Genomic DNA, 8,483 nt, shown 5'->3' on the forward strand with positions numbered 1-8,483 from the left:
CTGACAGTCCATATCAATCACCTCCAGTAGTACAGCAAAAACATGCACACACATGCAGAAGGTTAGGGCCTTTGCACACTCTGTGGCCTTGGCTTGGAACATCCTGACACCCCCCTCCTCCCCACCCTACACCTCTGGTATCCTGTCATTCCCATCTTGGCTTAGCCTTTGTCTCAGAGAGCTCGGCCATTCACTGCCGCACCATTCTGACGGCTGCTTGTTTTCATGCCCCTCATCACACTCAGCAGTTGCCTTGTATATGCACTGTCTGCTCCCTGCCTCTGCATCTGCCCGTCACTACTGGACGTGAGCTCCCGAGGACAGGGGTCCTGCAGGCCAAGTTCACTCTGTGTGCAGCGGCTGCACCTCCCCACCCCACCCCCACCCACCACTGTGCCCTTGGCTCAGAACATCAAGTGCACCACCTGCCTCTTGGGAAAACAAGTAGAGGACTAGGATTCCACCTCCTTGGGGAGTCCCTACACTGCGGCTTCACCTCCAGGCCGGTGGTACTCCACTGGGGGCACAGCTACAGGAAATGACGTCATCATTTGTATAAACATATACGTCATCTCATAGGCATCAACTCTACATTACTCGTGGCCTCTAATACAATGTAGGCTCTACGTCCCCTAGGGGACACTGGTCCATGTCTGAAGCCACGGTGACCAGCTGTCACATTGGGAGGTGGTGGGGCTACCAGCCAGGGCTGCTTCCAAACCGCCTGCAAAGGCTCAGGACAGCCCCACCCAGCCCCGCACGTCCTCCACGCAGCTCACAGCTCTTGGAAGGAGGCCTCTCTACAGTGCTCTCTGCTCCTCTCCCTCTGGCCTAGAGGTGGGAAAAGCCCCCAGGTTGCCGGCTCCTGGAGCTGCACTCCCCTTTCTGCTCCGCCTAAATGCTGCCCAAACTCTCTGAAAAACTCAAGTTTGTCCTGTTTCCTGATGGGAATGCGACGGATCGCCCTTCCATCTTCAGCAGCGGCAGAGCTGGCAAAGTCAGTAAACACTTGTTGAGTTAATGACGTAATTAATGAGCGAGGCTCCCCTGAGAGATGTGGATGTAGAAGTCAAAGATGAATCTTTGAACTTGCATGTATCTTTAAATATTTATTTACGTGAGAGTCAGAGAGTGCGAGGGAGCTCCCATCCGCTAGTTCGCTCCCCAGATGCCCACAATGGCGGAGCCGGGCTGCCTGTTTCAGTTAACACTCTGTTAGGATGCACTGTCCCTCAACAAAATTGCCCAATTCTTCTGCGAAGTAGGTAGCCAATATGGACCATTTTCTAAAATGTGGGCAGTTTCAAGAATATTGTAAAAGAAGAACGTCACCCCAAGCCCCTGCATCCTGTGAGCTACTATTAGCTTTTGTGGAAGGGCTTCTCATGCAATTCTTCATGCATTCTATGCTTTTTAAAAAAATCTTCATCTGGTGTTAGGATCAGCTAATCTGTGGATTTTAATCTCAGCTCTGGCACTTTGGTTTGTATGACTTAGCTGAGTTACTTATGCTTTCTGGATGGCGATGACTAAATTTATCAGATAACGTGTGCATTTCCTAGGACTGCTCTCAAAAACTGCCACAAACTGGGGGCTTAAAACAGCAGGAGTCTATTCTCTCTCAGGTCCGGGGGTGAGCACTAAACCAAGGTGTGCACGGGGGCTCCTTCTGGAGGCTCTGGGGGTGGGCAGTGCCTCAGGCAATCCGTGGCACTCCGGCTGGGGGTGGGCAGCGCCTCTCTCCTGGCCTCCGGGGCCACGGACGATCCTTGGCACTCCTTGGCTTCTAGATGCAGCACTCCCATCTCTGCCTCTGTTGTCCCCTGATCTTCACCTCTGAGACTTCTCTTCCTGTGAGGACCCTTCCCGTTGGCCTTGAAGCCCACCCAGATAATCCAGGATGATCTCAAGACCCTGTCTTAATTGCATGTGCAAAGACTTTTTCCAAGTGAGCTTACAATTTTAGGTTCCAGGTGGACATATCTTAGGAAAGTGGGTGTCATTTGACCAATTATAAATGGAGGAAGAATCATTGTCTCCTATAGATATTTTGATAAACAAGTTCAATGGGTTAATGTGGATGTAATTATTGCCTAATGATAAAGGATCAATAAATACTGTGTATGTATAATCTTATCTGAAGGGCATTGTTCCTTCAACTCCTCTCAGGGGAAGTAACAGGAAACACGAGGTGACTCAAAAAGTATGCGAGGAAAATGGGATTAAAAGATTGGTTGATCTTGGTGCAAAAATAATCTTGGCATCCATGCTCAGTCTTTTCATAATACACACTTTCCACAAGCTTTTTGAAGAGCCCTCATTTAAATAAACAAATACAAATAAATAGTTTTGAGGTTCAGATGGGTGCCAAAAATATAATTTTCTTGAATTCTCTGTGAGCTCTTTCTAGTGTCTTAGTGAGGAGAGTTTTGATATATTTATGCTCTGATTTTTTTTCCCTCTCTTTTTTCTGTAGCTTCTCTTTTCACTCTAACATTCCTTCCTCACCAGATTGGCCATTTTACTAAAAAAAAAAAATCAGAATGCATAGATTCCATCGAGTCAATTAGAGGAACTACATTTTTCCTTAGAGTGAAAATCTACCATTAATGTCAACATGTAGTTTTTCATGCTTTCATGGCATTGAGGTTAAATAGAACTTCTTTGTGGCTTCATTATTTTAAAGCATTGAGCTGTTCTGATTTTTTTTTAATCTGACAAATGAAAAATAAGACTTGTGAAAGAGCTAAATGAGGAAGCAAGTGTTCACAAAAAGATTTGTCCTTGACCAAAAGATGTCCCTGGTGCATCTCTGACGACGTGATGGACAAGAGATGGTAGTGGTACAGAAAGAAAAGCCAAAGGGAGTCCTCAGAAGTGAGTTTTATTCTGAGTTAGGTCACTGTGAGCATCTACTAGCCAAGTAACTCCACAGGGACTTGTTTGCTCACCTGTAGATGAGAGGGGTTTGGAAGACATGGCCTGCTAGAGTTCCTGAAGCAAATGTTAACACTTCTCAGCTCAGCCTTCCGAAGAGTTAACTTCAAGGCCTTCGCCAGTGGCCAGAGCTGAATTCAGGAAGTTCCCTACAGTTGAAACTCATCACGGCATTTGTTGACTTGGACACTTCCAGGGCTTTTGACCTGAGAACAGAACGTTCTGGAGTGAATGAGCAAGACAGGAAATAAGCCATCCCTCATAGGAAGTTGAATAACGGTCTCAGAACAGCACAGTCAGACTTGTCCCAAGACTCTGCATCCATTGGTCCAGTGGCAGGACCCAAGGTGAAGTCCAAGGGGAAAATTGCAAGAAGAAGCTTTGTGGATGGAAGATTTGGCCTTCTACATGAAGGAAGAACAGCTTAGTTAGGTGAGGAATGAATTTTATGAGTCCTGGTCCCTCCACCAAGTCCTGAACTGCATCGGTGCTTTGTAAGCTCACTCGCTGACCGCCAGCTGCTCAGGAGGAGTAGGAGAGCAGAGGCGGCACCAGGCTGTACTCTCAAGAACACCCACCATGGAGAGGAAGCACCAGGAGCTCAGGCAGCAGCAGTGGGGAGGAAAGATGGTTCCAGCAGGAATCCAGGCAGCAGCTGTCCTAGCAGTTCCATGCCTATTGCCCCCTCACAATTTGCCACTGACCTGCCCACCTGGGCCTTTGCTTTGTCATGGTCATCCTCACCATCCTCTTCCTCATCCCTGCCTCCTTTTTCCAGTCTTCATCCCTTCCCCTTCTCCTTCCCCTTTCTCCCCCACCTCCTCCTCCTCTTCCTCCATGTCATACACTTTGTCTCTCCTCTTCCTCTTCTTCTTCCCACCACTGCCACCACCGCCACCACCACCACCATCATCGCTGCCATCTTTCCCAGCACCTACTCTCTATGTGACAAAACGCTGAGTGTCCTACATTCCCGTCGTCATGACCGTCACAATTTTAAGGAGCTGGTTTCCACGTGCCTTGGCCTAACAGAGCCTGCGATGAAGACTCAGGTGTCAGTAGTTTATCTGGGATGTGATCCCAGGTAGCCTGGGGAGGCAGTGAGAGGGAGGAAAGCACAAATAAGGAGTGTATCATGAGCAGCTACTGCAGTGGGTAAGCTGGGGACCGCGAAGGACACGGGGACATAAATAAGGGATATAAAGCCATCGCATCTTATTCCCAACTGGTTGAGGTTGCTCCCAGGAGGACTGACTCCCTGGTACTTAACCCGCTTATCACAGTCCTGGTCCACTGTTTTATTTATTTATTTACTTATTTATTTATTTGAAAGGTAGAGTTACAGAGAGGCAGAGAGAGTGAGAGCGAGAGCGAGCGAGCGAGCGAGAGAGAGGTCTTCAATCCACTGATTCACTCCCCAAATGGCTGCCACAGCTGGAGCTGGGCCAATCCAAAGCCAGAAGCCGGGAGCTTCTTCTGGGTCTCCCACACGGGTGTAGGGGCTCAAGGGCTTGGGCCATCTTCTACTGCTTTTCCAGGCCACAGCAGAGAGCTGGACTGGAAGTGGAGCAGCTGGGACTTGAACTGGCACCCATATGGGATGCTGGCATTGCAGGCGGTGGCTTTATCTGATATGCCACAGCCCTGGCCTCAGCGCATTATATTATGCATTATTAATTAGTAGAATTACAAGGGCCTCTGGTCTCCTGGTGACAAACAGCTTGTTTCCAAAATGAAAATCAGAACATTTTCTGGGACAGAACTTAACAATAAAAGGTAATAGGGAAAATAAAGCAAATTCAAACTAAATTTCCCCACCATGCTGGGACAACTACAAGCTGACTGGGGTGTGTGTGTGTGTGTGTGTGTGTGTGTAAGTATGGAAGGCAAGGATGATGTCTGTAGAAGTCTACAGATATCTGGCCAGGCCCTCTGGCTGCCTTAAGTCAAAATTTGACTTGCTATGCCTGTTTTAGTCCTTGTTTCCACTAAAGTTTTCTCAAGGGCTTGACAGCCAGGAGTAATCTTGTGAAAACATGAGGCAGCTCATATCATGCCTGTGTTCAAAATGAGACCATGATTTCCTTTCTTTTCAGGGAAAAGCGAAGCCTTGGCCATGGTAATGAAGACCCAACAGCAGCAGAGTCTGCACACCCTCCCTCTACCTCCTGCCTCCTCGCTGAGCGTGTCCTCTAGCGCCCTCCACTCCATCAGGCTGATTCCCTTGGTGGTTCTGAGACCATGTGCGCATGCCCAAGGCCTCCGCACACTGGCTGTCATCTCCTTCTGGAAATTTCTTCCTCCACGACCACAGGACCCACATGCATGCTTCAGGTCTTTGTCAAATGTCACTTTCTCAGTAGGGACTCACCCAGTCACATCATTTAAATTACAACAATCTCCTCCCCCCCCCCCACCATTATTTCTCTCCAACAGAATGTCCAATGAAACCTATTTACAGTTGTGTGACTTCATAGTATGGAACTATTCTCCTTAGAGACGTAGTTGTTCTCCCTGCCTATGGAACAGCACCACCAGACATGGCTAAACACATGAGTTCTGTAACCCCTTCATCCTGCCCTAGACATTTAGCATCATCCGAAGATATTATTGGTGGTCACAACTGGGAAGGTCATCTACTGGGTGAAGATCAACAATGCTGCTAAACCCTGCAATGCACAGGACAGCTGTCCACAGCAGCCCAACATGTCAGCAAAGTGAAGGTTGAAGAACTGTGCTACCACTAATAGCTTCAAAGGATGAAGTTTTTCAGCTGATTTTTTTGATTGACTGTTGCATCCCAGCATCAAAACAGGACCTAACACACAGTAGTCACCCAATAAATAGTTTGGGAATAAATTATTGAATAACCCCTACCAATGGTCCCTAGGGTGAAGACTTTCAGATTCACTGACATCTCCAGGAATGCAGACGTCCTCTTCAAGTCAGCAGCTGAACAAATACAAGGGCACTAGCTGGGCAGCGAGGAAGAGCCACTTCCTTGTTTGGAAAGGAATCATTTTCGCCGGAAAGAAAGAAAGATGCCCCTCCAACAGCCCCACCCGGAACTTGCACATTGTGTTCTAAGTTTAACACATCTTGTGCTCTCTCTGCTGCAACCCTTGGCTCCAGCCCATAATATCCCTGAATCCAGGAAACCATTATGACTGGTCAGGGTCAAAGGTTGCTCCTATTGTAACCCACTTCCTCCATCAGAGTTTTAAATTTGGAAAACATTCTTATTGCTATTGTATGGAATGTCAGCTCTCAGATAACCTCAGAATTATTTTTATTTGTCTACCATGACCACCACCCCCAAAAAAGTTAAAAAAAAAAAAAAGGAAAGAAATGCAGAGTGGGAGGGGGCTTTCCTCAGAACATAATGTTAATAGACAAGGAGTCAGATAAGAGCCAGCTGATATTTTCAGCCTTCAACTGAATAAAAGGAAGGAGAGGTTGTCAAATTCCCAGAGAGCACTGGAAGTGAAATTCCAACTATTTTTAAAAGATGACTAGGATAGGAAAGAGATGAAAATCCCAAGGGAATAATTTTCAGTGATGGTAAGCACTTAAAACTTTAAGGGGGGGTAGGGCATTTCCAGAACTTACTGCCCACCTTTGACATGAAGACAAGTCACTGGATGGTATCCCTGTAAAATGTGTCTGACCATTATAACCAGGACATCAGAAAAGATCTCTGGATTTGACCAAGAAAAGAAGAGGATAAAAGGAGCTGGATGATGGGGGCTGGTGTGGTGGCTCACCACTTAACACCCTGGCCTGAACCACCGGCATCCCACATGAGCGCCAGTTCTAGTCCTGGCTGCTCCTCTTCTGATCCAGCTCTCTGCTATGGCTATGGCCTGGGATCGCGGTAGAAGATGGTCCAAGTCCTTGGACCCCTGCACCCACGTGGGAGACCCGGAATATGCTCCTGGCTCCTGGTTTCAGATTGGCGCAGCTCCAGCCATTGCAGCCATCTGGGGAGTGAACCAGCAGATGGAAGACCTCTCTGTCTCTACCTCTCTCTGTAACTCTTTCAAATAAATAAAATAAATCTTTTAAAAAAGGAATTGGATGATGAATAATGCCAAATATTGGAGTTACATACTGTAATTAAATGGCATGAGGAAGGTTGATTTGATCAACAGTGTAGAGAAATCGGGTGCACTGCCATCTTTAAGGGCAGTTCTCACTAAAGGAAGGAATATCTGGAAGATGTTTGAAGCATCTGCAAGGATAGGAAAAGTCACTCCAGTCCTTACTCTGCTTAACGGTTGCTGCTAGATGCTGGCAGTACAGAAATAGGAGCCATTAGACTGTGGAGCCAAATCCTCACACTGTCGCAAACTTGCTCTGTGGACCTCAGCAGTATACCCAACCTCCCTAAGACTTGGCTTCCCCAGTGGTTAAATAGGACTGAAAATGGTAGTTACCCACCTCATGGGGATGCTGTGAGGATGCTGTATGGCAAAGTGCCCGGGAGCATGGTAAGCATTCAGTAGCAGAAGTGAAACAAGGTCTCTCCCCTTGTCCTTACTGCTCATGATCTAGTGGGGCATCCAGCATTATAATTAAGTGACTAATGTTTATGTTGCATTCTCTATGTGCCAGGTTTTGTGGTGCATGCTTTACAAACATTATCTCATTGACCCCCTACCACAATGTATGATAAATCTAAGTGTCTGCTTTTCCTTCTGAAGGCAATTGTAAGACCTCATGTCCTTGCCTTTAGACAAAGGCATTATAAATAGTTCTGGCCACCAGGAGAAAAGTATGCCTGTCCCTCCTAGCTGGAGCATGTATTGCCAGCGTGAGACCCTGATGCATATGACCTTCCCTTTGCCACTGTGACAAACGCCATTCGGGCTGGTGGGGCCTTGGTCACCAATGAACCTCAGTTGCCCAGAGAATCAAGCTTGCTCACTGACACATCTTGGACTGGCTTCCTTTCCCTTCCTTTCTGATTTTCTCACTTCCCTACCAGTGCTTCCAAGAATTACTTCTCCCCAAAATTTCTTGCACTCAAACTCCAGTTGCCTTGGAGGTTACCAGATCTAAAGTAACGATCTTAATCCACTGAAGACAGACTGTGTGTATCCCATTTGGATTCATCTAGGGATGAGATAAGTTCATTACCAGGTCAACAGAGTGGATGCTGACTCACCTCATGTACCTGGCTTATCTGAATTGTCTTCTGTTTTAACGAATGTTGCTCGGAGTGAAAATGACAGAGACAATTCCCCAATGGCGTACAAGAAGCAAGCAGTATCAGTAAAAAGTAACCCTATGCTGTTTTTAAAATTTTATTTATTCAGTTTAGAGGCAGCAAGACAGAAAACAAGAATGAAGGGGAGAGGGAAGGAGAAGGAGGGGGCGGGGAGAGAGAGAGACAGAGAGAGCTCTCTGATCTACTGGTTCACTCCTCAGATGCCTACAATGGCTTGGACGGGGCTAGAACCAGGGTTAGGAGCTGGGAACACAATCCAAGTCACTCACGTGAGTGTCAGGGGCCTATTACCTGAGGCATCACCTGGTGCCTCCCA

At 47.2% G+C, this 8,483-nt stretch overlaps 1 long non-coding RNA gene across 1 annotated transcript; it reads right to left on the reverse strand.

Annotated features, from left to right (window-relative positions):
* Nucleotides 1-411: 411 nt before the first annotated feature.
* Nucleotides 412-6,063, reverse strand: LOC103351749 (uncharacterized). The gene is made up of 3 exons (XR_519469.4): nt 5,815-6,063; nt 3,876-4,026; nt 412-3,143 (listed from the first exon to the last, which is right to left on the reverse strand). It is a non-coding gene; the product is annotated as an uncharacterized lncRNA (long non-coding RNA).
* Nucleotides 6,064-8,483: the final 2,420 nt, after the last annotated feature.

This window comes from Oryctolagus cuniculus, chromosome 21, assembly GCF_964237555.1.
Source record: "Oryctolagus cuniculus chromosome 21, mOryCun1.1, whole genome shotgun sequence".
NCBI lineage: Eukaryota > Metazoa > Chordata > Mammalia > Lagomorpha > Leporidae > Oryctolagus > Oryctolagus cuniculus.